Genomic DNA, 23,100 nt, shown 5'->3' on the forward strand with positions numbered 1-23,100 from the left:
ACTGATTTGGACTTGGACAGAAGGTGTCTAGGATTATAGATGGGGCCCCCTGCTTCTCCATTCCCAGGGGGGGATGCCCAAAGTCTTCACAGTTTTTAAACAGCACTTTCCCCTAAGCTACTCCTCAATTTCATTCCATTTCTGGCATTTGAAGTGGAGACCTTGGACGCCCCCATCCCTACCAACTGGCTACCCCTTCACCCTCAAACCAGCCTGAAATACACCAAAACCTGGTACTTTGCCAGGATTTGGACTAAATTGATAAGTGGCTTTGGGGAAATTGTTTTTTGAAAGCCATGAAAGCTATGGTAATCCCAGTGTATGCAGCTCCTGGGAACCCAGGAGCAGGGGAGGGGGTCAAGGCATCTTCCCCCCATAAATACACTTAAGTACCCCCAGTCAGTATATCACCACACCGATTTTAGTGTAGTGCAAGAATGGTCTTTATTCTTCAGGGAATACTGGGAAAACTGGGGCAATTGCCACTGGGAAGCAAGCTGGGCTGGTATTCATTGCCATGTGACTCTGTAACAGAACTGGGCTCCCAGGGGTAGCCATGATGCAGCCTGGTGGCCATATGGCTCCTGCTCAGCTTGATCTCGAAGATACCCTCCCCTGATTCCTCAACTGCCATGCCTTGATCTTATTAAGAGATTAAAAGAGCAAGGCTGCCCACGGGTCTTAGGGTGAACAGTAGTCAAAACCCATCAGCAGATCCCCTCTTTCTCTGATTTCATTGGTCCAACCAGTCTCTTCTGTTAAGATAGCCCTCCTGGCCCACATGTGCCCCCAAGGCACCCATCTCCTTATAATGGAATCACAGCCTCTGTATTTCCCCTACAGCCATATCCATACATCATAGATGTCACACATCCAGTGGGATATTTGTCCCCAGAGCCACCAGGCTAACTCAGGACTTTAGGCTTCCCAGCTTCCACCTCTTTCCTCTAGCTGGCCCTTATAGCCTGGGCCCACTGTTCTAGACTTGGCTTTTAGGCATGAGCTCTTATCTCGATTACATTGGATCTGGGCCCTCTAGCCCCAAACTCTGCCCTTCTCTGGGCCCTGGGCCCTCAAGCCTTAGTCTATACTTTAAACCTGATCCCTGGCAGGACTCAAGGTGGTCATGTGCCTCTTAGGCACTATTGGAACCTCCAAATCCCCCTTAGTCTTTCTCACAAGCCACCAGTATAGAACTCTAACCAAAAATAAGCCTTCTGGCTATATTATAAATCCTCAACTGGGTTTGTGCCAAAACCCCAGCTCCTTGGCACCATCACTCAGCCCTCCCGTACTCTGATCCTATTCCCCTGAAAGTCAGCAGCATTTCTACTTGCACTTCTCCCAGGGTAGTCCAGGCATCAGCCAGGAGCTCCTCTACAACTCTCCTACCCTGAAGCTCTTCTGTCAGCAGCTCCCAGAGTGCAACTGACTCCTCTGGCTCAAGCCCTGGGTTTATATGGCTAGAAGCCATACCCCATTTTGGTCATGCGAGTCCCTGAGCTGCTGCAGATGATTTCTGATTTAGCTTGCTAGCTCAATTCCAGGGAAACTTACTGTTGCTGGCCTCTGCTGTAATAATGGCATGAAGTAGGTAAATCCCCAGGTACTTGTTCCCTGACTGCTTATAATGGGTAGCTTTCCCCCTCCTGGGGCTCTCCCTGCTGTTCCTTCACCTTTAAAGTAACAGGAGCCTCTGGCTCTCTGTTATAGACACCCATATTTTCAAAAGGCTCTAGAGAGGGTACAGGGAACTACAGGCCAGTGAGGCTAACTTCTGTTTCTGGAAAACTGGTAGAAGCAATAATTAAAAAAAGAATGGTTCAGCCAGCACTTGGATGTATATGATTTGCTGAGAAGGAATCAACATGGCTTTGTCAAAGGAAAATTATGTCTCACCAACTTACTGGAGTTCTTTGAGCATGTCAGTAAACAGGTGTATCAGGGCTATCTAATTGACATAGTGTATTTGTACTTCAAAGAAGCCTTTGACAAGATCCCCCATCAGAGGCTCTTAACGTAATTAGGCAGTCATAGGATTACAGGGAACATCCACTCATGGATTTGAAATGGCAGCAGCAAAAAAACAGGTCCTTGAAGCCATTTTTTTTTTTTTGGTAGGCTAAATTTTTTTTCCAGTTTATTTTAATGTTAAGATTACATACACATTATCTTAGTGACTTAATATCTTTAATTGGCTTAGTATGTATTTTCTTTATTTTGAAGTATTTTGGATCATATTTATCAGCAAAATAACCAGATATAAAAACCTGACTTACAGTTAGCTGACAAATGTTCCCTAAAATACTGCAAATAAAAAAAGTAATAAAAGCAATTTAAGAGCTTATGGATCTATGGGGTAATTTTAATCTATCTGGAAATAATTGAGATTTGACATTCAGTAAGTAGACTTATACTTTTATGTAAAGATGCTGTTTCTTTCCTCTGAGTTCCTTGATGCTTTAAAACAATCGTCCCAAAATTTAGAATAAAGGATGATTGTCAACCCTCGGAGTTTCTCACAACTCACTCTGCACTTCATCATGGAACTTTAATTAACAAGCTTTGGGGAAATGGATGCAATCCCTGAACAATTTAGCAAGGTAATTCAATAAACAGTGGTCTGTGGACCATGTTTTGGAAAACAATGTTTTAAAGGAAGCCTATTTTTTCCCAAAGCTGTTTCAAAAGTTCATATTTTCAGAAGCATCTCTTGCATGATCAAAATTATTAGTTCTATTTAAAGTTAGAGTGTAGTGCTGTTCAGAAAATAGACTCTGTAACATACCCTGCTTACTGCCTGATAATATTGTCGGGTTTTACATTCCACATGAATTTTGTCCAGTTCACAAATATAGAGATTTTTCTTAGCCATTCTCCCTGCAGAAGATCACCACTGAGTTCTTTCATTCCTAACATGTCATTGCCAGCAATAAAGATTTCACAAGCCAGCTTGGCTAAGTATAGGCAGTCAAAAAGCCCAAAGCTGAATTTATTCAATCTTCGCAGGTTAGTCTAAATTGCATAGATTAAACCAATAAGCAAGTGAACAGACATTCACTTCTGATTCTGGAAATGCAGCCACATGCCTGTAGTGGCCCAGGCCAAAAGCCAGAGGGTGTAGGGTACTAGAGCATGCCTCCCTGCTTGGCTGGAGCAGACAGCTTGGGCCAAGGCTAGCCCACCCACCCTGCAAGGAGGGGTTTGCTGGGGAGGTGCAAAGCATCCTGGGATGCCGGGGAATTGTGAGTTAACTTGAATCTGGAGGGGATCCGGGAGAGAAGTTCAATAAATGGATTTAACCTAAATCACTTAAGTCTGATACTATATCCATATACGTTTATCTGAAACCAGTTTCAGCCATTTTGAAAGCAGTTTATATGCACTGAACTTCTGCTGTATTACAGATCTGAACTGGTTTCCAATCGCTTATACTGGTTTATGTGTAATTTCTGTCACTAACCATTAGGGAATGTGTGATACATGTGAAACCTTTTTTTAGCTGTAAATGGAGCATATTTGATATAGAGTCACTGAGACAATAAATATGAGATGGCACGGTGCCATTTTACAGTAATTTCTCAGACTATATCCATGCTTCAAAGTTTTATGTTTAAAGTAGAGATATTTTTATTTTCATTATTCTTTAGTGTAGAGCGGACAATACTAAGCTCACTATCTCTCTTTTTTGTCAAATATAAGAGCCTCCATTTTTAAAAGGCTTTAGGGCAAGTTTTTTTTGTTTTACAAATGTAGTCTATGAATATTCAATTTACAGATACATATAAGACTAACAGGCAGATGTTCTCAATTGATACAAATTAGATAGTTCTATTCAGTTCTCCTCCCTGATTTTTATCATGATTATACTAGCTGAGAATCTTTCTCATCATACATAACTGCCTGATTACCAGGGCAAAATTTGTACCATCATTTCAGGTTATGGGTTACCTAGTTTCCATGATTTGTTCTTACAGCTAAATGCATATGCAAAATTGTCACAAGGCACACATTAGCAGCCACTTGTGAACATGTAGTGATAAATATTTTGCTAAAATATTATTATTAAAATATATTGCTAAATATTATTCTTTGAGAAGCAAGAATTTCTTACAATTATATCTTTTATTGGACCAACTGTGAAGTTGGGAAAAAATTAGATGAATGTTTTTTATTGCAAGACCTTCTTTGTGAGAGCTGATGAAGAATGTCTTGCATTCGAAAGCTGGTCTAACTTTATCCCAACTACACAATTGGTCCAATAAAAGATATTACCTTAAGAAAGTCTTGCATTTCATGTAATTTCTGGACCATCCTGGCTACAACATCTCTCTTACACTAAAGTTATTCTTTCAGATTTTAGGATGGGTTTAAATATATTGTTACCTTCTTCAAAAAACAGAATGAAAAAAAAATCACAGGTGCATTTGATAGTGTTGTAAATAATACTAGATAGAATCATCTTGTTTGTTTCTTTGATAGAAAAACTCCCTATAAAATACTCCAATATTTTTTGTAAAAGAAGTACTCCTCAAATTTGGCTTTAATAGAAGTTATAGAGGAACATTCAGTTTGACTCCCACTCAGAGAAATCAGCAATCTGTCTCTAGTATTGATACATTACTACAGGCTACATAGGTGGGAGGAAGAAATCCATAACAACAAGGAGGAACAGGTTAAGAGGCTAATTAAAAGAGGGGAAAGAAACACTTAATGATGAATTGTAGAGCATAATTCAACTAACAATACAGATCTCTTCCAATAGTTTTAACAGACCTAGTAAGTGGAAAACCCTTCTACTAAAATAGAAAATGGGTATCTATGATGGAGCTAAAGAAACCTGGCTAGTTCTTCAGCTGTTCACATTGAGCTAGCCCAGTCAATTGACTTAGCCATCTCTGAACTGCATAGAATTTCAGCAACTAAGGATCCGGCCTACCAATTTTTAAAACAGTTTAGTTTAGTTTCCCAGAACAAGAGAAAAAGAATGGAGAACTGCCTTAAGTCAGTCTTTCCATTTTCTGATTGAGAAGTGGAGAAGGTTAAGAGCATGCAGATAACAATGCAATTGGTTCTGAAAGCATTGGATTGAGCAGATAGCACACATCATCAGATTAAAAAGAAATGAGGGGAGAGATTACTTATGTCTACAATTTAAGAAATTCACAGATTATAATGTAGCCTAGATTTGTGAGGAAATTTTAGAAGGCAGAGATAATGCTAATTCAGAAGAGGGTCATGAAAAGATGCAGACAGAGCTGATCCAACTTAAATTTCAGGGAAAACATTTGGAAGAATTTTTAAGCCTCTGAGTGTGGAGCAGGACATCTTATTTAGAAACGGCCACTATGGACCAAAGAAAGGGAAACATCCTACACCAGGGGAATTTTTTCTTCCTCTGGTTTCCTTTATTTTATTTACTGGTTTAGTTACTCTTAGGTTTTTGGAGCAATACTGCCAATAATGTTCTTGTTTTCCTGAAACAAAGGTGTGAGATGTGTGTGTCAGCACTGGATTTGAAGAAGTCAGTTGTTTTCTTAATATTTATAGGTACAAGAAATTAAAAGGTGCACCTTAAAAATAACTTTAAAAATTACCTTTTAAAAATAACTTGCTTCAACAAAATTAATACTTGCCTATGTATATACATATGGATGTATGCTTGTACATACTGGAATTTACAATAATGGGTACATACAAAAGTAAACCATCCACAAATTTAGATTTAACCAGTGTGTACCCAGGTTCATAGTTCATTCTTTAAGGAACAAAATATGAACCTTAGCTGCCAATGAGTTACTGAAGGAGTTTCAGAAGAGTTCTTCAAATACATCAAGAGGTTAAAAAAATAAAGGCAGGGATAAGATGAATAATTATTCAAAATTCATGAGATATTGAACTTTTAATATGCTATCAGTAAGAAAATAAAAATCAAAAATAAAGTCAATATGACCTCTATAAATAGATAAAAGGAGTAAACACCATGGAGGAAGAAGGGAAGTTAGGTAAAATTTAACTTAAGTTACTTTTGGGAGAAGTAAAAATGGGTATAAATTGACCGTGAATAAATTTTAGGCTAGAAATTAAAATATACTTACTATCAAAGGAGTGAAATGTTATACTCACTTCCAAGTATGAATAAGGGCAGACATCATCAGTAGTTTTGCAAGGACTACAGAAACATGATTATATGCCATAATAATAGCTGGATACCGGGGTACAATTACCCAAGGAGTCTTTTCCATTCCTATGTTGTATGTGCTTATGTAGTTACAAAGGAAGACTAACTCGTAAAGTTTTTTTTCATAGAGATGGCAGTAGCATACTTGGAATATATATGCAAACAGGCATGTCTGGATGAATTGCTTTCTAGATATTCAAATAATTACAAACTTTAGCGAACCTACTGGTAATCATTTTTAAGAAGTTTTAGATAATAAGGAAGGAGATGGATAGAAAAAATAAATTTGGGACTGATTTCAGGAAAAGATGAGACTGATTCCATAAATCTAACTTAAATATCTTGAAAAGCATTGGAATAAATATTACATCATTAATATATAGGATAATGGAGCCATGAGCAGTAAGCAGCACAGATTTGTAGGGAATAAATCTCATCAGTCAACCTTAGTTATTTTTCTGATGCAATTACAAAATTAATGAGTAAGGGGAATGATGTAGATTTATATATCGGGATATTAGTGAAGCATTTGGTATGCTGTCTCCTGAAATCTCAGCTTAGAAATGTGATGCATACTGGCTTGGATAACAACAGGATCATGCAAAGATGAAAACTGGCTAAAAGACTTTTGACTTTTTAACAACTTTATTTCACAAAAGATCAGGTACAGAAAGCAAAAAAACCATCAAACCACACCAAAGAGAAACCATTCCAGGACATTCAGAACATCACACCGTGACAAACACCTTCACACTAATACACATCGTGTCTAACATGCTATTTATATATATAGCCCTCGAGAAACGAACAATTCCACCCTTCCCTGTCCCATAGTACACGTACAAAACCCTTCGACTTCTCACCCCAAGAAAATAAACAAAAGCAGCCTGGTGAGGGCCCAGCACAAGCCGGAAGCCACAGTCCGCCACCGTGCCCGCCCGGTCGCCCAGACCGGTCATGACATCAGAGCGCGTATTTGAGACGGCCGTCCTCCACGTGGCACAGCGCTCCCCCGAGGGCCCAGAGTGCCTCGAAGGCGGGCACCCCCCGCCGGAGCACAGCGTGCTCAAACTCCAGCGAGAGGCGCGCCCGCACTAGGAGGCCAAAGAGCCGCGGGGCATCGTCTGAGCCGGTGCCGGCAAGCCAGTTACGGTGGCTCTTGAGGACGGCCATCTTGGCCTGGCCCAGCAAAAAGTTGGCCAGGCAGATGGCACCCCGCTCGGCCGCCCAGTACAGGTAGGAGCATATGTAGGTGGTCTCTGAGAGGCTCCTGCCCAGCGCCTGCAGCGGCAGCTCGAGGGTGGCAAAGAGCGGCCGCAGGCGGGGACAGTCCAGGAAGGCGTGAAAGAGATCCTCCTCCATGCCCCCCAGGGCAGAAGGGGCAGGCCGTCGAAGCGGCTGGTCAAAGTGGGACGCAAACGTGCCAGTGGCTAGGATGCCGTGCAGCAACCGCCACTGCAGGTCGCCAATCTTCTTGGCGGTCGGCGGCTTATACAATGTGCGCCACGCCGGGCGGGCCGGTGGGGAAGCCGGTGGCCCCCTTAGGGCCATGCTAATCTTCTCTGTATCATTCCAATTTTAGTATATGTGCTGCCGAAGCGAGCACAAGAAAGAAAGAAAGACTTTTGACTTTTAAGAGACCTTTATTCCCCGAAGGGTGATGACTCGGAGCCAGTAAAAAGCATGTACAAGGATGCCCGAAGCTCTGGGCCTCATGGACAAGGCCTGGGCTCATGGCCTGCAAGGCCTGCCCGTACACGCTAGACAAAAAAAAACAACCAACACAACGAACATAAGGACTATTTACAGTATTTACAGTTCTGCCAGCAGGGACACCCATGGAGGCCTCCGGGGTCGACCCGCATGAGCAAAAGTCCAGGGCCTCGGCCCGCTTGACGCGTCTCTGCGGCTTGAGCAGCCGGTGGCATCACAGAACGAGGATCAGGCGTCCCGCCTCGAAAATCTGTATGTCTCAAGTGTCATGTTAATTCGGCTCCCATGGACTTTACTGCTGTGCACTGACAACTCCTGGATACCAAAGTGCTCCTTGTCTCATGAATGAAGGAATAGCAGTGGCAGACAGAAAGAAAGAAAAGAGAGAAAGAAAGAAAGAAAAGAAAGAGAATCCCCACCCTCCCCCAATATACCATGTTGTGAGGAGGAAACTAGCATGTACATCAGGGATTGGTGTGAGTTTTTTTTAATATCTTTATTAATGATCTGGAAGAGGGAGTAAACAGCACACTAATGAAATTGCTAAATAAAATTAAATTGGAAGGAGATGTAAACAACAGTAAGACAGAGAACTAAAGGAAAGGGACCTGGACAGATTACAAATATGGGCAGAAATAACAAACAGTATTCATCTTTGAAAAATGAAAGTTAATTCACTTCAAGGGGAGAGAGATCTGAAATGCTTGCATGCTGACTGGAGGAGAGAAATATGGAAAACAGTAGTGACTGGAAAGGAGTAAGAGTGAGGAATTTGTTCAGACTAACTTGTGACAGGCGCTTTTATATATATTTGTCAAACTAGGCAGAATAGCCCACAAGTCCTTGTATAGCCATTGCTATAATAATCTCATGATCTTCTCTATAGTACCATTAGGTGACATAATGCCTCAAATAAATCCAATCTAGGATTGGAGACAGTAAACCTTAGCCCCACACCTTCTGCACTGACCAAGGAAATGATCTTTTAGTAATAAACAGGAAAAAGATATGGCATAAATTTTCTGTTAGCATTAATATCCCAAATAACGCAGAAGCCCCACTGCTTGGGGCCCTAAGCCCCGAGGTATACTGTACAAAAATTCTAAAGGATGGCATAAAGAAGTGAGGTAGACTAGGGCTATGGACAGACATTATACATGAACCAGTTCAAGTGATCAGCAACTGGTTTAAACCTGTAACAGAACAGATATTCAGCACACATAAGCCAGTTTGAAAATGACTGAAACCGGTTTGAGATAAAACCTGGTTGAATGTAGTATCAGACTTAACTGATTTGGCTCAAACCAGTTTATGCGAGGTCTATCTCAGACCCCTTGCTGGTTTAAGATAAACCAGGCTCCCTGAACATCCTGGCTTGTTCTCTGGGCTAGGCAGGGCTCTGTGCTCCACAGCAGGGCTGGTTCATCCCCTCTGCTCCCTGGCTGCAGCTCCAGCAGAGGCTCGCAGGCACAGCAGGGTCTGGCTGGCTTTCCTCTGCCCTGGTCCTCTGCCTCGCCCTTTCCCTCCCCCGCCACTTACTGGACAAGCAGGGATCCCCCCATCCCCACCTCCCTCCCTCCTGTTTCCCACAGCACAAACCCTAGCCCCACAGACCCTAGGTATGTGGCATGCTAGCTAATGCTGAGAGGTGTCTCTGTGTGTGAGTTGCTCCAGTTTCACTGGGACAGGCAAACGGAACAATGACCACTTAGAGCTCTTTGGAGCTAATAGGTCAGCAGGTAAGCTGTTTAAGAAGAGTTTGAAGTAATGGGGAGAGGCTCTTGTTTTGCAAATGAGGTGATAAACACTGTTATCAGTCTCTTGCTGGCTGGCTTGCCTGTCAGTTTGCTGCAGACAGTATAAAGAAACAGGGAGGGAGAGTGAAAAGCTCCGTATCAGCAACAGATGCAAGCACTGCATGCCTCCCCTTGCCTCAGAGTGCTAGCAGAAGGCTGGGTTCTAGCAACACTCCTGCCCCTTGAGCAGCCAGTGGGGAAAAAAAGCCTGGAATAGTGCAGGCAGACCTCCCTAATCAGAGGTCCAGCTGGGGCCTCACCAACCACCTCCCTTCAACTAAGCACTATACAAGGAAGAGAGGGCTGCTCTAGCGCCCCCTCTGGCTTCTAACCTGAGCCACTGCAGGCCTGTGCCTGCATGTCTGGCATGTCTGTGCACTTACAAAGTGATTCAGTCCTAGCCAGGTTAGACTAACCTGCAAAGATTGAATCAATTCAGGCTCAGGCTTTTTGAATGTCTGTCCCTAGCCCAGATGACTAAATTGTTTTCTATCTCTAATTTCTCAGTGCCATCTTGTGATTCATTCAGAAATGTACATGTACCCTTCAGCCAGCAGGTTAGAATGTTCCATCTCCTGAGATACTACCATTAACACCAGTGAGAATCTGGCCTATACATGATGCTTTTGGATTTTTCTAGCACTCATATGATATGCTAGGAATATGGCTCTCATATCTAGAGAGCCATACTACCCCTAGAAAGTACTTAATCTCCAATAGATTCCAGACCTAGGTCCTCCATTTTTATCCAAGGCAATGACAGGCTTAAACTTGTTTTCTGTGTTTGACAAAAACTAAATAATAAATTTCTTGAACAGGCTTTATTGGTTTTGCATAAGATGCAGCAACTGATGTTATGTTGTCATTAAGTTCCATAAACATATCTGCTTCGTCAAAGTGCTTTATAAACTCTGCATTGTAAAAAACATTAAGCTGCCAGTGTATAAAAGAAAGGTTATTAGATACAAGAGAAAATTGAATCATCACTGGATTTTGATCATAGAGTAGCCTGTATCAGTCTTTCTCAGTCAATCTAATGCTATTATCTGAAAGGCAAATCAGTTCTTCGAGCACTTGCTGAATAAAAGAAAAATAGTGTTTCACAGTGAAAAGTGCTTCATAAACTTTGTCTCTTTACCCTTTTGTTTCAAGAGGATATGTAGCTTCTTATGGACTGTTAATATCCAAACTGTGGGATTTCAAAAAACCATGTGGGAGGAACCAGTGTTCAAACTTGGGTAGTACATCATTCCAGTCCATCACAGCATCACCTATGTACACAATGGATAATATCTATTCCTGCTTCAATTCATCAGCCCATAAGGGCATGTGCTGATCAGTGCACACATGTGGTTTGTGGTACCTCAAAGCAGTTTGAGACACTGCAAACCACACGTGGTGCACATGTACCCATTCACCATGCTGTAATTTACAATGCAGTGGGGGGCGGTTTACGCTGGGAGATCCCAGTGTAAAAAAATATATATGGTGTGTAAGAAAGCAGTGCAGTGCACACAGCAGCAGTGTGCACTGCCAGAAACCTGACCCTGGCTAGCCAGAACCATACTGTGACTGCTGGCCAGGCTCCGAGCAGCCTCCTCCATGCTGCTGCTGCCCTAGGAGGCCCCCAGGATCCGAGGTAAGGCTGCTGGGGCAGGTCCCTTTGCTGCATTCCAGAGCACATATGCAGAGGCATGCTCAGGGACAAATAGCAGCAGCACAAATATTTGCTGCTGCTGTTTGTCCCCCCGGGAAATATGCAACCCTGCACATGCATTCTTGTCAGAACATACTGTAAAGGGATAAATAGATTATTTCAAGTCTGTGCCTCTTTCCTTGCTGTTTTAATGCCTCTTTCCTTGCTGTTTTAAATGGGGTTAGAATCTTGTACTTTACCTTTTTGTTGTTGTTAATCTGATAGTTGTTGCAGGTGAGATTTGTACACAAATGAGTGGCATTTAATACAAGTAACATGTTAGTGCCTACTCTTGTCCTTTCACAAAACAGCTGCCTAATAAAAGTCACATTTTGTAGACAATTACATTTCTATTTCTTAAATATAAACTCAACTTCCTTGACCATTTTAAAAGACTAACAGAGGTCCTTTAAGTAACCATGATTAAACTGTACTCCTCATTAATAATTAATAAAATAAATGAAAATCTTGTATTCTTAAATCCACAGTTTAGAAAAATAGAAATTTTAGAAGAACAGAAAATCTTCTATTCTTAAATCCACATTTTTCAGAAGTGATGATCCATTTTCTAGACATCTGCATATTGATTTCTTAACTCTCAAATAGGAAAAATGTGCAGTCATAAGAACCTCCACTCCTGCACGGTGATCGCCAATATTTTGGTGCTCTTCAAATATTAGCCCATCCTCAGACTGAGGCCAGGTACAGACATTATACATAAACTGGTCTAAGTGACCAAAAACTGGCCTACATCCAAAAGAAGTTCAGTGCGTATAGACTAGTTTTAAAATGGCAGAACCCAGTCTAAGATAGCCCTCAATCAGTGTGCACTCAAACTTAATTGATTTAGGATAGACCAGTGCACTGAACTTCTGTACCAGATCCCTTGTCAATTCATGTTGGGTTGCTGTCTGCCAACATCCCAAGTGCCTTTCCAGCCACCCTCTAGCCCCGCCTTGCAGGGAGATGCACTAGCACTAGCTTTGTGCTTGGCTTCTGTGGCTGAGTGCCCAGCAGGCTCCACCCCTGGGTTCACAGAGCTGAGCTAGGACAGACTCTTTCCCCAGTCTTGCCTCTTGCCTCCAGCCAGCTGTCAACCACAGCAGGCTGGGGGGAGGTGGAGTCTGTGTCACTGCATGAGCCATGGCACTAACAGCAGCTGGTGGCTCATGCTGGGCAGCAGGAACAGGGGGACTCCGGACTCCACTGAGGGAAAAATTGGGTACTTGGAGCTCGGTACCAATGGTAGCCGGTGGCAGGAAACTTCAGGCAGCCCAAGAGGCTTCTGCCAAGCTCTGGAAAATGGCAGGTGGTGGCAAGAAACCAGGGAACACTCCTTTCCTCACTGTCTGGCATGAGCCTCTTGGGCTGCTGGGTATGTCCTGCCACCAGCTGCCACTAGTGCTGAGCTCTGAAGGACCCAATTCTTCCACTGGAAGAGTCTCCCTGTCCCCACTGCCCAGCGCGAGCCTCCCAGGCTACTGGGCACATCTTGTCACTGGCTGCCACTGGTGCTGGGACTTGTGCAGGAACACAGAACTCCTTCCCTCCCCCCCCCCCACCTGCGTGTGGCTGACAGCTGGCCAGAGGCAAGAGTCACTGGGGAAAAAGTCTGTGCTGGCTTGGCTCTGTGACAGGCATGCAGGAGCACCCCCAACCTACTGGCCTTGGCCAGTGCAGGCAGCCTGCATGCCCCCCAAATCAAAGGGTGAACATGTATTCTGTTTGCTCCTGATCTAACCTACATTGCTTACCATGTAGGATTGATTAATTCCAGCTTGGGCTTTTTGAATGTCTGTACCTAACCTGAAAGATATGTCTCTTGTAAAGCCAACATCACTGCTACTCTTGTGAGATTTTTTATCCAATAAGACTAATTCTGGTTAAACTCTTATAGGGGTTCTGAGCAGAGAGCTCTGGTTAGTCCCTAGTCTAATAGGCAGCCATAAATGATAAATCCTTATTGCTGTCTTCATTGCTGCCCCTTAATAAAATATCTAAACTCTCCAGTCCAAAGAACTGTAGATCTAAATCTGATTTGCTTTCTGCTTGTTGTCCTCTCCTAGCAATCAGATATTGGCATTTAGCAATGAGCACCCAACAAGTACTGGGCATTTATCGCATTTTCCCACATCTGTTTCCTCTCAAAGTAATTACCTGAAACAGTTAAACTTTGAAATTATAAACCATATAACATGAAACTTTTTTATTCCACATATAATGCAACAACTAAAGTAAGTAATCTGAAGCAAAAATTGAAAAAACAAAAATAAAATATATAAACATAGACTCCAACTGTTTGTAAGAACATCTCAGTTTGATTAAAGACTTTGCAGGGCATGTCTACATGTGCCCCCATGGTGCTGTTATTACTGCACTGTCATTTAGTACTTCTTTTTGGGCTCGATTATTTTTAGGCACTATGTTACCATAGCAGTGTGCTAGAACAAGGGAGCTCATCATTACAGTGATGTAGCTGCTGCATCATGGTTTTTCTCTGTGGACTCAGCTTTACGAGCACTTCTGATGCTCTGGCGAGGTGCCAGAGGGCTGGAAAATGACCAATGTGGTCCCCATTTTCAAAAAAAGGAGGAAGGAGGACCAGGAAACTATAGTCCTGTTAGTCTTACCTCGGTCCTGGGAAAGCTCTTTGAGAAAATTATCCAGGTGCATATCTTTGAGGGACCAGTAGAGGAAATTATGCTTAGGGGCAACCAGCATGGGTTCACTGGGGGCAGGTCCTGTCAGACCAACCTGGTGGCCTTCTATGACCAGTTCACAAAATCCTTGGACACAGGTGTCGCACTGGACATAGTCTTCCTGGACTTTAGGAAGGCCTTCGACACTGTCTCTCACCCCATTCTCGTTAAAAAAATTAGGAGATTGTGGTGTTAATGCCTACACAGTCAGATGGGTCACCAATTGGCTGGAGGGCCGCACCCAGAGAGTGGTGATGGATGGGTCATTTTTGACCTGGAGGGATGTGGGCAGTGGGATCCCCCAGGGCTCGGTCCTCGGGCCTGCACTGTTCAACATCTTCATCAGCGACTTGGACAAGGAGGTGAAAAGCACCTTGTTCAAATTCACAGATGACACTAAGATGTGGGAAGAAGTGGGCACGCTAGAAGGGAGGGACAGGCTGCTATTGGATCTGGACAGGTTACAGGGGTGGGTGGATGAGAACAGGATGGGATTCAATACTGACAAGTGCAGGGTACTGCACCTGGGGAGGAAGAACCAGCAGCATACCTACAGGCTGGGGAACTCCCTTCTTGTCAGCACAGAGGCAGAAAAGGATCTTGGAGTCATTATAGACTCCAAGATGAACATGGGCCACCAGTGTGGGGACACAGTCAGGAATGCTAACCACACCTTGTCATGCATGCATCACGAGCAGGTCCAAGGAGGTGATCCTCCCCCTCTATATGACATTGCTCAAGCCACAGTTGGAGTACTGCGTCCAGTTCTGGGTGCCGCATTTCAGGAGGGATGTGGACAACATGGAGAGGGTCCAGAGGAGGGCCACTTGCATGATCAGGGGGCAGCAGGGCAGGCCCTATGAGGAGAGCCTACGAGACCTGAACCTGTTCAGCCTCCACAAGAGAAGGCTGAGGAGACCTGGTGGCCATCTATAAACTGACCAAGGGAGACCAGCAGGCAATGGGAGAGTCCCTGTTCCCCCGAGCACTATTGGGAGTAACAAGGAATAACGGCCAAAAGTTGACGGAGAGTAGATTCAGGCTAGATTTCAGGAGGCGCTACTTCACAGTCAGGGCGGCTAGGATCTGGAACCAACTTCCAGGGGAAGTGGTGCTCACTTCTACCCTGGGGGTCTTCAAAAGGAGGCTAGATAGACACCTAGCTGGGGTCGTTTGACCCCAGTACTCTTTCCTGCCCGTGGCAGGGAGTCGGACTTGATGATCTGCTCAGGTCCTTTCCGATCGTACCAACTACGAAACTATGACTCTACGTTGCCGTAGCACATTGCTTTGGCAAAATGGCATCGTGTAGATGTGGCCACTGTGTTGAAAAACTTCATAAAAAGGTGTATAATCTTACACACATGAGGAAACAAAAGACAGCAAGTTTATTTTTAATCCATATCAATAAAATAAAAGACACACAATCACTTACCTATTTCAAGAGATAGCCTTCCAAAACTGTTAAAACCAGTAAAGGGGTTTGAAAAATATATGCCTTTCTCTTTTTGTCATAAACCACTCTTCACACCACTGAAGAGAATGACATAAATTTAATGCTTTTCTCACAATGTTCTTTGGAGACATTATTGTATTCCTTTCAGTTCTGGGCTGCTATCCTGAAAATACTTTGAAAGAGATTGAAAATACATGACCACCTTCAGCATGAGTTGCATGCTCTCACTCTGAAAAGAGCAGCCGATTATCTGGAATATGTTGTATCTAAATAACAAGTGGTGAGAATTGCACATTTTATTTTAAATTGCATTGTTTGAAAACCTGAGTGAAATATTTACTGCAGAATAGTAATTTCTAGTGCAACATGTGCTATAGGCAAACTATAATGTATTTGCTATTTCCTCTTCGTGATTACTCCTATTCTATGCATTTGAGAGTCAAGAGAGGTTGGTAACTGTGCTAGCCTGAAGTGAAGCAGAAGGTGGGGAAGGGTTGCACCATATAGGCTAACTCATTCAGAGAGCATGAGCTTGGGTATGCTACAGACTACTTCAGTAGATTTTATTTGGGTGTCAGTCAACATTGCTCTTACCTTGCATAGTTATGAATACTAAATCATAACAGCATTTTATACCTACCTTGCAGTGGTGTAAATTGGTCCACAGGGTTCAACATACTGGTGAAACACAGTGGGCCCATCTACACGTGCATTAAGGTGCTTTTTTTAATGCGCATTAAATTTAGTACCTCCAATATGAGGTATTAAGAAATACACATTAGGCTGCCTTAATGTACAGTAACAAATGCACATGTTTTTTACGTGATGTTTAATGCACAGTAGCCTATTTTACTGCACATTAACATAATTGCATATTTTTTATATGATGCTTTAATGTGCAGTAAAATAAGCTACTGCACACTGAATTGCACATGTAGATGCACCCAGTGTGGGTGACTATGGAGTGCTGACTACTATTTAAAAAAAGAAAATAGATTTGCTGCCTCCAGAAATTAAAAATAAAAATGTATTTGAGAATTATTTCTGAGGGGATTACAAGATATCTTTCAAAGTGCTTTCTTTTAGCAATATTCTATTTGCAAGAACAAGAGAGCCTCCCTCAGTTATCCTCCACTTAAAGAAATATTTTTTCTATGATACAACATGACTAGACTTGCTCTATTCTTACTCAATCATAATGACCCTTTATATGACACATGTAAAAATAATGAGTCCTTGTTCTTTTCATTGTTGCAGAGAGAGGTTACTGGGGTATTTTTGCTTTTACCACTTTAGCTTCTCATTTACCATTTAACTTACTAGCAAATGCATTTGATAGTCGTACTGTTGATAGACTAGTAAAATAGTGTAATGTTGTCAGCAATTTTTGATGGCTTCTCCAGATTAGAAAAGTTATTGAGGTGCCCAGCAATTGCACATCCTTTCTTTCAGAAACTGGCTGGTGAATACAAGAGACAATAAGTTTAAAACTCATAAAATATGCATTGTAGTTCTGGCTTTAGAACCAAATTTACTGGTATAACCTGGCGGCATCTTGCTGTTTCAGCATCACAAAGAGTCTTTAAACCCATCTGTTAGCACAGATAACACATGGTAGCCATTTTTGAAGCCAGCCCCAGTTGCCAGCACCTGGCACTCATCTTTAAAACCTAGCCTACTCTGTGCTCTCTGGGCAACCAGTTCCTGTGCTCAGAGGAGCAGTGTGGCACGTACAGAGGCAGTACGCGGCAGCTATGTTAGTGCCCACTGTGCCTCCCTGCACTATGGCTGCACCAGCCCCTAGCCCTGGCAGCAAGGAACAGGCTTCCAGGATCCTGCTGACTGCCTTGGTCATTGTGCTGGCTCCCCGCGCTGACTGATGGGTGGCCAATGGCCAGCTGTCCCTGCCTGGCTTCCCCACATGAAGCGACTGCCTGCCTGGCCACAGTGCACCCTCCCACTGCCCCTGCCACCGCTGCATAGCTGCCGCCACCAGGGATGCTAATAAGGGGCTTCAGGATGCCACCTCTGGGGCTTCCCTCACCTTCCTGGGACTTCAGTCCTGCTGCCTCTGGGCCCACCATGCCAGACAGCACTGGCGGTACCACCTGATGCAGCACACCTGGGATGACAAGCAGTGGGTGTACGCCTTTTGGCTGACCTGGGCTGCCTTCAGGGACCTGATCCATCAGCTCCAGCCCTATCTGGAATGCCAGGACACCAACATGCAGGCACGTCTCCCTGTTGACACCTGCCTTGCCAAGGAGGTTATTGCCACTGGCATTGACCCCTTCCTTGGGGTGAGAGAGGCCTGTGTCCATCCAGCTCAAGGGGCACAGGCCACTCAATAAAGTTCTGCACTGTGTCCTGCTTCTCTGCATGCTGTGGGGGTGGGGGGGACCTGGGGCCAGGGGAGTGTGGGCAGGCCAGGCAGGAAAGGGGGGAAGAGATGGAGTCAGAGATGGGGGTAGGGGCAGGGGCTAGGGCAGGAGAGCCCTCCCCTCAGTGTGGGGCTTACTACATGTCCAGGGCTGGCAAGGCTGGTGGCTTGGTTCAGTCCTCCCCATTGGTGATGGTGTCTGGCTCCACCTGGTGTCCTTGGCTCATTGTGCATGGTGTGCAGGCACCCAGCCAGGGACCCTCCCTAGCTCTACTGACAGCTGGCAGTGTCATGGCCAGCCACTCCTTGTGGCAGGGTCTAGGGCTACTCAGCTGGTGAGGCAGCCACTCTCCAACCCTCCCCAAGCTGCTAGTGGACTGAGCAGCTGAGGAGCTGGGCAGTGTGTGACACTGAACACTCAAGAGTCCCTCCTTTGGTGACATGTCACTGGAGGGGTCAGGGTGTGGCAGGGACTCAGGGAGGCCACCCATGCTGTTGTAAACCACACGGCTGCAGCCTGGGTCCCAGAGCATCAAAATATGGGTCATCTGTCCCATAAAGGGCATGGTCTTGTGGGCATGACCGGACCAATGATTATTGTTGGTCATGGCCACCCACTGTGCCCACAAGACCTTGACCTTGATGCAGCACTGCTGCACTGACCAGGAGTGCCCATGCAACCACATCTCTCCTGACAAGGCCTCATAAATGTGGACATTTGAGCTCTCACCCTGCTAGAATGAGCCAAGGACTCCTGGGGTCATTTGAGCCCAGTTTTTCTCTCCTGCCCAGGGCGGGGGGTCAGACTTGATGATCTACAAGGTCCCTTCCGACCCTACTTCTATGAATCTAAGAACAGCCTCTGCACCTCTGGATTGCCCAAGAGCACCATGAGGTCACCAACCTCCTCCTGGCTCCTGTTGGGGCCCTGGGTATAGGGCATTGGTATGCACACATGAACAGGGGTGGACCTGGACGGAAGGATGAGTCCATGCTACTGTGTCCCATGCCAGCTTTCTGGGCCCCCACGTGGCTGTCCCCATGTTGCCAGCCCTGGGTAGCTGCCAGCAGCACCCAGTGCAGGGTCACAGCAAGGAACTGACAGCCGGGTGGCAGAAGCTATGCCCCACAGCAGCTACAGGTTCCGTGCAGACTGCTGAGGTCTGCAGCAGGCAGCTGCTGCTAGCCAGATGTGGTCTGCAGGCAGCCCTGGGGGGATGACAAAGCTGGCAATGTTGTCCATGCTACTAGCCAGGCAGTGTTGTCCATGCTACTAGCCAGGCAGCAGGTTGAAGCTTCAAACCTGAGCAGGGCCATGCTGCAGCATACACTTCCAGGAAGACATGGACAGCAAGGCTGTGGCCTGCCTAGGAGAACACATAGAGCCTGCACTACCCTCAGGTTGTCTGTGGTATGTGCCCCAGGGCACAAAATGGCTTCAGATTTTTATAGCTTGCAGGTAGGGGCTGCTAGACACAGCTTAGCTCCGGGCCAGGAGAGGTTCCTAACCAGGAGCCCTGGGGCTGGCCTCAGTCTGGCCCCCTAGTGGCAGGGCAGACCTGGCAGCATATTTGCTGCTGGGTCACGTCTACCCGTGTGTTACTGTGCAGTAATTAATCATGATTAAATTTGCTACCTTCATTGTCGCAAGTAGCCATTTTTACTGCTCAGTAAGGGTGTACACACGTAGACACTTGCCCATACCCCAGAGCAAATTAGGCAGCCACGCAATAACTTGTCTTGTGTAGACACACCCAAGGTGATATATATTGTTGGCTTAGAATTGCTCAGAAATCTGTAGAATCTTGATCTGTTTGGCAAACTAAGCCTGACCTAATTCAGCCATTTATGAAAAATCACCTTTTTGCAAAAAGCTTTTCCAAATTAAACAGAAATTGAGGATCCAATACAGTCTATAATTTTAAATGTCCCAGTATAAGCAGCTAAAACCAGTAATGCCACAGAACAGGATGTATCATGCATTTGATAGCTGTACTTCTGTTGAGCACATCTCAGAAAGAGTGCACTGCTTGTGTACCAGGAAAGCGGCAAAATGCTATAGCTATCTGTGGCTGTGTTATCCTCACACTTTTCCAATGCAGAATTCTGGATAAATGCAAATGCAGGGGCCAACATGCATAGCAGCTCTCATTTTGGGTGCTAGACCAGCTGCATTTCAGTAGCACCATAGTTTATTAGCTGATTAGCATTCATAACTGCTGATAACTCTTCCTTCCCATGGCCCTGATTGGTGGCTACTGATAGGTCAAAAGTGTGGTTTTAGTTCTAAGTATTAGCTACCTATTTTGTTTGGCTGACTATACGATTATACATAGGAAATGGATTGCAATATTAATTATAAGAAAATTACCATATAACTATTTTAAGGATGGAACAAAAATTGTATAAACGCAAGAAATGTCTGAGCTAAGGCTTCCAAGATATGTATAACTAAAACCAAGTTGTAACTAAATTTCACAAGCTATCTACCTTTCTATTTCAAAAAACAAGACTGTAGAAGGATATTAAAGTGCATGTGCTGATTATTCTTTACAAATTTGTTATAATTGAGAATCATAAGTGTTGCTGATTGTTTCAGGCCATAATTGGAAATAATTTATCATCTTAGCAGTCATGTAAAGGTAAATGTTTGTATTGTGTTATGTAGAATGAGCACTCTTATCAGAAATTTGAAGCTAGCTGCTTAAGAAATTTGAGTCACTTAGAAAAAATGTTGTTATAATTAAATCCTTTGTTCAGTGATCCCTAGCCTTGCAGAGCTTGAGAGCTACTTCATTCCTGAATGGAATGGCAGAAGTCACGAGGGAGTGGTCTGCTATTATAGCACTGTCACAATGTTTCACATTGTAACATGTATCACAGTGTTGCACAGTTTTACGTCTTTGCATCACAATGTAAAATCATGCCTGTGTGCCATGATGACACACAGCTATTTTAGTGCAATGTCAAGATACCATTTCATGACTATTTTGTTACATTGTTTCAATATGCTTCACCCAATCTCTAAAATTCCAAAGGGAGAATGAGTAAAGAATAAATCATAACTTTCTCTTAGGGGGAAAAAACTCAAATTAAAAGTATGTGTTACCAGGTGCTATATTGCAAAAGGCTGCATGCAACACGAACACTACATTTTGAAGATCAGTGTAATTTGTGCATTTAAAATACCAGGTCTCTGGAGATGATCTCATGGAAGCCAACACATCTGCTTCCCAAAGATATATGATCCCATAGAAATCAAAATTCTATGTATATAAAAGGCTTAGTCTGTCTGTCTGTGTGTTTGTCTGTAATGCTTTTAGAGCACTCTGATTGGTTGTCTTGGCAGCCAATCACATTGCTTAATGAAACAACCAATCAGAGTACTCCGCACAGACAGCGTGCTCCACACAGAGTGTTCCACGGAGTGTCGCCATGATGATGGGGACGGAGGGGGTGGGGCAGGGAGTGAGGCCAGTGCTGCTGGTCTCGCCCCCTCCCCCGGCTCTGCTCCTTGGAGGTGGCAGCAGTGCAGGGTGCTGGCATAGAGGGATGGAGGGGACGGCATGGACAGAATGGGATGGCAGAGCACTGCCATGACTCTGTCCCCTCCATCCCCACCATCATGGCGATGCTCCACCATTCTACTCCATCCCCACCCTGGAGGTGGAGGCAGTGCAGGGTGCTGGCAGAGGGGGACACAGGGGATGGCAGAGCAAGCTTCCCCTCCCCCACTGCGCCTGGGAAGCAGCGGCAGCATGGGGTGGTTGGTGGCATTGCTTCATCCTCGCCCACCCTTCCCCCCATCATTCTTGACAGGCAATTCACTGCTTATGTAATTACTGTAAACTAAAATAATCCAAATTAGGCCTGGTTGTGTAAATTATGGGGTTTTTTTCAGTTTGGCTGCCAAGCTAGAAAATAATAATAGGAGTAATAATAGTAGTAGTGGTGGTGGTGATGATGCATGGTTCAGCTTCAGGTTAGATTATCCTTGTATTTTACAGGTATGATATTCTGTATTGCTCATCAAAAAAGAAAATTGAAAAAAAATAATTGTTCCATGCAAAATTTCATTTGACCTAAAATAAAAAATTGTCATTTTCGGCACTTGTTAAAAAAATGAGAATGAAGAGTCCAAAAGGTCATGGGTTAAAGCACTTGCCTACTATCTAGGAGACCCATGTTTAATTCTCTCCTCTGTCTGATGGAATATAAGCCTGTATCTTGCAAGAGTGAGTCCTAACCCTGAAATAAAAGGGTATTCTGGAATGATAAAATATATCCTCTTAGTACTATTCCACTTTGTATGAATAGTTAAACATCCACTGAGAATAATACCCAGATATCTTTCCATACAGGAAAATGTACTGACTCTTAGGCTAGAGAGTTAGTCTTACACTCTTGTCAGGGTGACTATTTAAGTATTTGATATCTCCAACAGGTGGGATTGAGGATATTCTGCCCCAGGATAACCTAGAGCCTGATAAGGCCCTCACATGTAAGGAACTGAGAGATGTGCATTCAAATTCCCTCAGGCAATGAAGATAATATAACCAGGGTCTCCTGCAATCCATCTCAGTTCTCTAGTCCCTGAGCTTTTCAAAGGAGTTGACACTTTCTCCTCTTGAAGTTTTGTGAATTTACCCCTATTTTTCCAGGTACAACAATTCAGCTAATTTGGCCAGAATTCATGAGTAGTTTTAGGATAACCAAAACTACCTTTCTAAGGGCACTGACAGACATGGGAAAAAATGCACTTTACCAAAAGCAGCAGCGCATTACTTGAACCTGGCTGCACAGCATCTGTATAGATTGGGCACTTCAGCAGGGTTTTTTAGATAAATCAGCTATTAGATAAAAGCACAAAAAAGCCCCACTAAAGCACCCGATCTATACAGATGTTGGGAAAGCTGGGTCCAACTAACATAATGCCTCTTCTGGGCATGCACTGAGCTCAGCACGGGAATGTGGCAAGCTTAAAGTAAAGCACCATTATGGGGTTTTTTCACATCTGCAAGCTACCTAAGTGATTTTAGTATTCATGGGAAAAGAATACAAAAAAACCCAAACCCAACCACTTATACTACAAATGAATATTGCCAGGCTCAAATCATCTAAGTTCATGTGTTCTGCTAGTTTGACAAGGCCAAATAATATAGTAATGGCCATATGAAAA

General features: G+C 43.9%; 1 protein-coding gene and 1 pseudogene across 4 annotated transcripts in view; one reads left to right on the forward strand and one right to left on the reverse strand.

The window, feature by feature from the left end:
- The window catches only part of ADGRB3 (adhesion G protein-coupled receptor B3), a 733,084-nt gene that overhangs the window by 519,418 nt on the left and 190,566 nt on the right, over positions 1-23,100 (forward strand). The gene's annotated exons all lie outside the window — the stretch shown is intronic.
- On the reverse strand, positions 7,726-7,787 carry LOC132248021 (U6 spliceosomal RNA; annotated as a pseudogene).

The sequence above is a fragment of the Alligator mississippiensis genome, chromosome 1 (assembly GCF_030867095.1).
Source record: "Alligator mississippiensis isolate rAllMis1 chromosome 1, rAllMis1, whole genome shotgun sequence".
NCBI classification, from domain to species: domain Eukaryota; kingdom Metazoa; phylum Chordata; order Crocodylia; family Alligatoridae; genus Alligator; species Alligator mississippiensis.